Here is an 8,535-nt window from a genome sequence, read left to right on the forward strand (position 1 = left end):
GGCTAATTTTGCAAGTGACGCGGACGCATAGGGACGCGTTCGCGTGGGCGTGTTTGTGCCTATGGCATGCCTCCAACCAAGCTCTCGCATAACTTTCTGATTCTTTTCTTCTAGTTACGAAAGCACATATGACGCGTACGCATCAGCGACGCTTGTGCGTCGCGTGCTCTTTCCCCTTTTTTTCTTAAGAAAAATGCGAATGCAGATGCAGAATGCAGGTGAATATGAAGAAATTATGAAAGAATACTAGTAAAAATAAAATAAAATAAGATTAAGAATAAAAAGGAACGATCATACCATGGTGGATTGTCTCCCACCTAGCACTTTGCTTTTACGTCCTTACGTTGGACGGTTTTTAGGCTCATTCTGCTTCTGTTGGCAGGTCTTCCAGAAGGAAGACCTCTAGCTCTTTGTGATCCTTCATCTTCTCACCATGATAAAACTTTAGGCAGTGTCCATTGACCTTAATGAATATGGAGCTAGAAGGATGACGCAGGTGAAAAACTCCGTATGGCTCTGCCTTTTCTACTCTGTAGGGGCCTTTCCATCTTGATCTCAGTTTGCCTGGCATAAGCCTCATTCTGGATTTGTAAAGAAGAACTAACTCCCCTGTCATGGACGGCCTTCATCTTTTCCTTGTATCGCCTGGAGTTGTCATATGCTTCTAGGCGAAGGTTCTCTAATTCTGCTACTTGCAGCTTCCTTTCAGCACCAGCTTCCATAAAATTCATGTTGCATTCCTTTACAGCCCAAAAGGCCTTGTGTTCTACTTCTACTGGAAGGTGGCAAGCCTTATTGTACACTAAGCGGAAGGGGCTCATCCCAATAGGTGTCTTGTACGCTGTTCGATATGCCCATAGCGCATATTGTAACCTGGCACTCCAGTCCTTCCTTTGGGGCTTTACTATCTTCTCCAGAATACGTTTAATCTCTCTGTTAGATACCTCTGCTTGCCCATTGGTCTGGGGATGATAAGTTGTTGCTACTTTGTGAACAATCCCATGCTTCTTCAGTAATCCTATTAGTCTCCTGTTATAAAAGTGAGTGCCTTGATTGCGCAAGATTGCTTGTGGTGATCCAAAGCGACAGATAATATGGTTTCTAACAAAGGAAACAACAGTGTTAGCATCATCAGTATGGACAGGAATTGCTTCCACCAATTTAGAAACATAATCTACAGCTAACAGTATATAAAGGTAACCATTAGAGTTTGGAAATGGACCCATGAAGTCAATGCCCCAAACATAAAAAAATTTCACATAAAAGCATAATCTGTTGAGGCATTTTATCCCTCTTGGATATATTACCAAACCTTTGGCATGGGGAACAAGATTTACAAAAGATATAAGCATCTTTAAAAAGAGTAGGTCACCAGAATCCACAGTCTAAAATTTTTCTAGCTGTTCTTTGAAGGCCAAAATGTCTTCCACTCTCAGAGGAGTGGCAAGCCTCTAAAATGGACTGGAATTCTGATTGGGTACACACTTTCTAATTACCTGGTCAGCACCACGCCTCCATAAATATGGATCATCCCATATATAATATTTGGACTCACTTTTCAGCTTGTCTCTTTGATGCTTAATAAGATTGGGAGGGAAAGTATGGCTAACTAGATAATTAGCTACAAGGGCATACCAATGAGCTATTTCAGATATTGCATGCAAGTTATCAAATGGGAAAGCATCATTGATAGGAGTGAGCTCATCCTTAATATGCTCAAGGCGACTCAAGTGGTCTGCCACTAAATTCTGGTTACCACTCCTATCCTTAATTTCTGAGTCAAATTCTTGCAGCAACAGTATCCAACATATAAACCTTGGTTTGGACTCTTTTTTAGCTAATAAATATTTTAGAGCTACATGGTCCGAGTACACTACTACCTTAGTACCAAGTAAATAGGCTCAGAATTTATCCAAAGCAAAAATAATAGCAAGAAGCTCCTTTTCAGTAGTAGTGTAATTAGACTGAGCAGCATCTAAGGTCTTAGACACATAATCTATTACGAAAGGATCCTTACCGTCGTGCTGAGCTAGTGCTGCTCTTACTGTATGGTTGGTGGCATCACACATATTCTCAAAATGCTGGCTTTAGTCTGGTCCTCTCACAATTGGAGCTTGAGTCAGGGCGATCTTCAGCTTATCAAATGCTTGCATGCAATCCTCACTGAACTGAAACTCAATATCTTTCTGCAGTAGTCTGGATAAAGGTAATGCTACCTTACTGAAGTCCTTAATAAATCTCCTGTAGTAACCTGCATGGCCAAGGAACGAAAGGACTTCCCTCACAGAGGATGGGTAAGACAAACTAGAAATTACATCTACCTTTGCTGGGTCTATAGAAATAGCAGTATGAGAGACAACATGTCTTAGAACAATCCCTTGTTTTACCATAAAATAATACTTTTCAATTCAATACAAGGTTTGAACTAACACACCTGTCTAATACTTTGTCTAAATTATCTAAGCAAAGGCTAAAGAAATCACCATATATGCTAAAATCATCCATAAAAACCTCCATACAGCTCTCAATGAGATCAGAGAAAAGACTCATCATGCACCTTTGGAAAGTAGCTGGTGCATTACACAAGCCAAAAGGCATTCTCTTGTAAGCATAAGGCCCAAATAGACATGTAAAAGTAGTCTTTTCCTGATCCTCAAGAGCTATATGAATTTGAAAATAGCCTGTATAACCATCTAAAAAGCAGTAATGGGATTTACCTGACAAGCGATCAAGCATTTGATCAATAAATGGAAGGGGGTAATGATCCTTGCGAGTAGCTTGGTTGAGACGCCTGTAATCAATACAAACTCTCCATGAATTCTGCACTCTAGTTGTCAAGAGCTCTCCATGCTCATTCTTTACTATTGTGACTCCAGACTTCTTGGGCACCACTTGGACTGGACTGACCCATTCACTATCTGAGATGGGGTAGATAATATCTGCTTCAAGTAGCCTGGTCACTTCTTTCTTGACAACTTCTAAGATGGTGGGATTCAATCTTCTCCGGGGTTGACGGACAGGCTTTGATCCCTTTTCTAAAATATTCTGTGCTCATACTTGAGGGTGATGCCTACTTTCCCATCCATGCTTTTTTTTTCTAAGAATATTCTGTGCTCATAAACTTGTCATGATTCTTCAAGGAACTTCATATCTTAACAAGAAGAGTTCAATATGACTTGTTCAGGCTTCTTCTGAATCCTGGTATTGATACAGTCTTCATTATGTTCAGAGGTGAATTGACTTCTAGGTCTTTCTTTTCTTTTTGAATTCAACATTTTCATCAAGAGTGATGGAAATGGATTATCTTGCTTAGGATGGTTCATACTTGATTCATGACTCATACTTCCATATAAAGAGTATTCCGAAACATTAGGAATCGAAAAGAGAAATGTCTTCCAGCAGGAAATGATGGTCTTCCTAGTCATTGGGCATTTCCTGATTGAAGTGATCCCCATTCTTGGATGTGTGCTAATGGCGGTTAATTTGTCCAATCTTCTAAGAGGATGCTGAGTTGCACCCAATATTGCTTGGAGGAAATGCATTCCTTAGCATTGTGATATGACTCTCATGTCCTTGAGGCCGTGAGGAACTTCTTGTTGGCTCATCTTTCTTGGTGATGGCTGGCTTCTTCAAGGAGACATTCATTATGTAACTTCCAGCTGAGTCATAGCCATGGATGCAAGGGAGGGAAGGCGATCAGCCGTTCCATAAGGAAGCATTGTTCAGCTATTTTGGAGTTCATTGGAGATGAACTATTGATTCTTCTCTCAGATCATGATGCTTATTAATCTGATGCCCGATGGCAGTACTTCAGATCGGTTCTTGTAGGATTATAATTTTGATGAACTTGACATCTCTAGTATCAGCTTGATTCAGATCTTCTTGTTAGACTGGGTTGCTTTGGAGTTTTTTTCCATTGAGACTTTACAGATATGTTCATTAGGATTTGGTCAAGTTTTGATTAATGTTGATTTTGTTAGTGGTTTATATTGTTATGGTATGTTAATCCCAATTGCAATTTGAACATGTCTTTTGTTAATGCTTACTGTTCCGAGGGTTACCTGAAACGAGTAGCTCGGACGTCTTGGTGAGGCCCGAGGTGGGGGTCAGGGACCCGAGCTTGATATGTGGAGTGGTTGGTGGTTGTACCTGCAATGACACTCCGATGCTTAAGTTAGCATGGGTCCAAGCAGATATTGAGTAGAATTAGAGTATGAGTTATACCTGGGTGCTCCAGTGTATTTATAATAGTTGGCCGTGATCTTCCCTGGATAAGATATTCTTATCTTATCTTATCTTTTGGGAGTTTTATCTCTATCTTTGTGGAACCGCCTTTCCTAGGCCTTTTCGGCCTTTAGGTTTTGGGCTGCGTTCCTTTTGATGGGCCTTCTTTAGCTTTTGCTATCCGAGGTCCGACCTCAGGTGTGGGCCTTGGGACGAGGTCGGACCTTTCATGGATTTCACCGAGTTGGAGGAGCTCGGTCAGGGTATGAACAGTGCCCCTGCCCGAGTTCGTCCTTTTTGAGAGGTCGAGCTCGGGCATAGTAGTTTTTCAAATTTCAAAAGTGGCCGTTCCTGCATTTATTGCATTTTACCGTTTCTCCTCGATTTCCGTTCGGGCTTTGGTGAAGGTACTATTTATTTGCCCCTCTCCTCCTTTTCTTTGTTTATTCTGTTCCCTTCCTGTTTTCTGAGTTTTCGCCATCTCTTTTTCGAGCATCGCTTTCTTCTTTTCTCTTTTGTTCTTCTTCCTCGAATCTTTCTGTGCGTTTTTCCGGGGTTCCTCTGCGCCGCCGTTCTGTTCTCCTTGCTTCGGAGCTCGTCGTCCTCGTTTCTTTCTTCCAGGTTTGTTCCCATCTCTTTTTTGTGCACATATGATTCTGTTTCTTTTGTGTGGCTCTTTGTTTGTTTCTTTTCTCTATGCCTGGGTTGCCCCGAAAAGAGGCGCCGCCATTGCTTTGTTTGTTTGTATGGGGGGGACTCTTTTTTGTTCTCTGGTATTTTGCTCCGGGTTGCTGTATTTTCTTCTAAAAGATTTTTGTTTTCTTGCTTTGCTGGATGGGTTTTTGCTGTCTGCTTTTATGTGATTTTTGCTTTGCTGTTGTATTCTTCTTTGTAGGCAAGAATTTTATGTCTCGAAAGGTTCTTCAAGCGATGTCGACCAAGATTCCAAGTGGTCTTGGTTGGGTAGATCCTGTTCCTCTAAGAGTCCCTTCTGTGGTAGATTCTGAGTATTTAGCTAGGTTTCGTAGGCAATGTAGCATATGTGAAGATAGAGAGTCTGAGAGGGATTATGAACTAGTAGCCCCGGATTCCGAGGAGAGAGTTTGCTTCCCGCCCTTAGATAGTTCCGAGAAGCTCTTCTTTTACGCTTATGATTGTTTTTTCTCTAAGATGAGTGTCCGACTTCCTTTTACCGACCTGGAGTCCGAGGTGTTATGGTCTTGTAACCTTGCCCCTACGCAGCTCCATCCAAATTCTTGGGCATTTTTAAAGCTGTTTCAACTTTTGTGTCAGTTTTTGGGCGTTGCTCCCTCTATTTCTCTTTTTTCCTACTTGTTTGTGTTGACGAAGCCGGGGTCGGGTGTAGGAAGGTATCTTGGGTCTCTTTTAGGGCTAACCAGGGAAGAAAGTTTTGTACCCTGTATGATGAGTCCTTTCACGATTTTAAGAACTTTTATTTCAAGGTCCGGGCTACTGGAGACGCCCGACCTTTCTTTCTCGATGAGAGTGGGGAGCCTTCTTTTCCTCTTTGTTGGCAGGAGAATGTAGTGTCTGCTAAGTATACCTTTGAGAGTCTAGATGAGGTGGAGCAGGCTTTTGTGGGTGTGGTGAGCAGTTTATGGGGTCGGGCACCTCACTTGGACACGAAGAAAATGTTGGGAGATCCAAGCCTTCTCCGTTCCGAGTTAGGTAGTTCCCGACCCCTTCCGAGATTCATCTTTTTTAGTACTTTGGTTTTGCTTGTTTTTTGGTGGAATTTCTGTTTGTGGTAATCCCTTTCTTTATTTCTTGCAGAGATGTCTTCTCAGGCGGATTCCATGAAGTTCCTTCGTCGGACGAAGAAGTCTGTGGCTGCTCGGAATATCGAGGCCGGGGAGGCTTCTGCCCGATCTTCTCCACAGAAGACTACCGGGGGTGTTCAGACTCGGTCGAAGACTATTCCGACTCCCCAGTTCCGAGCTGTAAGTCAGGATCCTCCGACCTCTGGGCCTGCTACTTCTTCTCCTCCTCCGTTTCGGGTCCTCCTCCCAAGAAGCAGAAGACCTCTCAGGAGCTTGCCGGTTTCAACGATAAGGAATTTGATGCTCTTGGTTGGATTGAACAGCATATTCTCCCTCAGACCTTTATTTCTACTGATGATGTGTCTATGGAGCATCATTTTCAGTATATGGCGCGGAGCTGCGTCCGGATGGCTAGTCTTCATGCCGCTATTGCCCGGGAGTTCAGGAAATCCCCCCTTGGGGCGACCAGCTCCCGACTTGAGAAGGCTCAGTCCGAGCTTGATAGATTAGTCAACTGAAGGCTGCCCGGATTACTGAGTTGGAGGCCTCTTTGGAGAAAGAGAAAACTAAAGCTACCGCGGCTGTGGCGGCAGCGAAGACGTCTGAGGAGATGGCGAAGGCGGCTACAGAGAATTATACTCGGCTATATGCCGAGCTTGTGGAGACGAAGGAGAAGTTGCAATCCGCGCAGGACGAGTTTTACGAGCTGGAAGGTCATGTGGCCAAGGGTATGGATGCTATGTTCGAAAATTTGAGGGCTCAGGTCCGGGTTCTTGCTCCCGACCTGGATCTGAGCTTATTCAGTACGGATAACATTGTTGTGGAGGGAAAGATTGTTCCTGCTCCTACCGAGGATGAGGTTCCGATGTCCGACCCCAAAGTTCCGATTGAGAACCGACTTCACCTTTGGTCGGGGATGGGTCTGGTGTGGAGGTTCAAACCGGGATGACGTTGCCGTCGATGCAGTCCCGATCTCTATGTTTCCTCCGCAGTCTGCTGTTGATGTGGAGTCGGAAAGGACCTTGATCCTCTGTAATCTTTTTGGTGTTTTGCCCGGCTTGTGGGCTTTTTGTTTTTGGATGGTTCTGTGAACGCTTTGGACACCTTTTGCTTATTTAGCTACTTGAAGTAACTTTATTATGCGGTGTTTTTGTTCGCGTTTTGACTTTTTGTTTCCGCTTTTGTGCTTTTTAGTTGTTTTTGGATAACAACTTTTTAGCTAGCGTCTCGAAACTTCCTTTGCTTTCGTTCTTTTGCTTGTACTTTTTAGTTGCTTTTTGTAAAGCAACTTTTTTAGTAAGCATTTTCCGACTTCCTTTGATTTCGTTCTTTCGCTTGTACTTTTAGTTGTTTTTGTAAAGCAACTTTTTTAGTAAGCGTTTTTCGAAATCTTGGTTCCTCGTTTTAAGGCTTCTTTCTTGGATCCGAGCTTTTTCTCGGCCTCGGGCGCTCGAGTACCTCCTTTTTGTTGGGTCCGACTTTGTCGTTGGTCGGCCTTTTAAGTTATTTTTGTAATCTCTTTTTATTTGGCTTTTTGAGCCATTTCAGAGTTACTTTATAACTTTCCCTTTGTTGGGTCCGACCTTGTTGTTGGTCGGCCTTTTAAGTTATTTTTGTAATCTCTTTTTATTTGGCCTTTTGAGCCTTTTCAGAGTTACTTTATAACTTCTCACATTAATTTGAACCTCGTCGCTTATCTTTGCCGACCTTGTGTGGTCTCTTGGCAAATGATTTTTTGCGTTTTGCCGAGCATAAATTAATGCGCCTTGGTGGGGTACTTTCTAGGATTTGTTTCATCATGAGGAAAAGAAAAGAAAATAGAGAAATTTGATTAGTATTAAAAAAGAAAGAATATTTACAGAGTGTTTACCCTTTGACTAGGTCGGGTGTCTTACTTAACCGGGTGTCTCATTAAAAAACCCTTGTAGGGAAAAAGAGTACACCTCGGGTAAGTTTTTCTAGCTGTAGTACCGCCTTAGATTACAGGCGTGCCAGGCCCTGGGCAGCTCATTGCCTTCTAGGTCGGATACTTTGTATAGCCTGTCCCTAAGACTTCTGTTACCTTGTAGGGCCTTTCCAATTTGCAGCTAGCTTTCCTTCTCCCGACTTTGTGTTCCGATGTCATTTCGGATTAGAATCAGGTCGTGAATGGAGAAGCTTCGCTTTATTACTTTCTGATTGTATCTGAGGGCCGTTCGTCGTTTTAAGGCTTCTTCTCGGATTCGGGCTCTTTCTCGGACCTCGGGGAGGAGGTCGAGTTCTTCCTTTGTGCCTGTGGGTTGCCTCTTCGTTGTAGAAGATGACTCTGGGTGACCCTTCATCTATTTCGATAGGAATCATTGCCTCCATCCCGTAAGCTAGTCGGAATGGGATTCTCCCGTTGTAGAGTGTGGGGTTGTTCGATATGCCCATAGTACCTGGGGGAGTTCCTCGGCCCATGCCCCTTTGGCCTCTTGGAGTCTTCGTTTTACCCTGCCAAGATGACTTTATTTGCAGCCTCTGCTTGTCCATTGGCTTTGGGTGCTCGACT

This window comes from Arachis hypogaea, chromosome 10 (assembly GCF_003086295.3).
Source record: "Arachis hypogaea cultivar Tifrunner chromosome 10, arahy.Tifrunner.gnm2.J5K5, whole genome shotgun sequence".
Classification (NCBI taxonomy): Eukaryota; Viridiplantae; Streptophyta; class Magnoliopsida; order Fabales; family Fabaceae; genus Arachis; species Arachis hypogaea.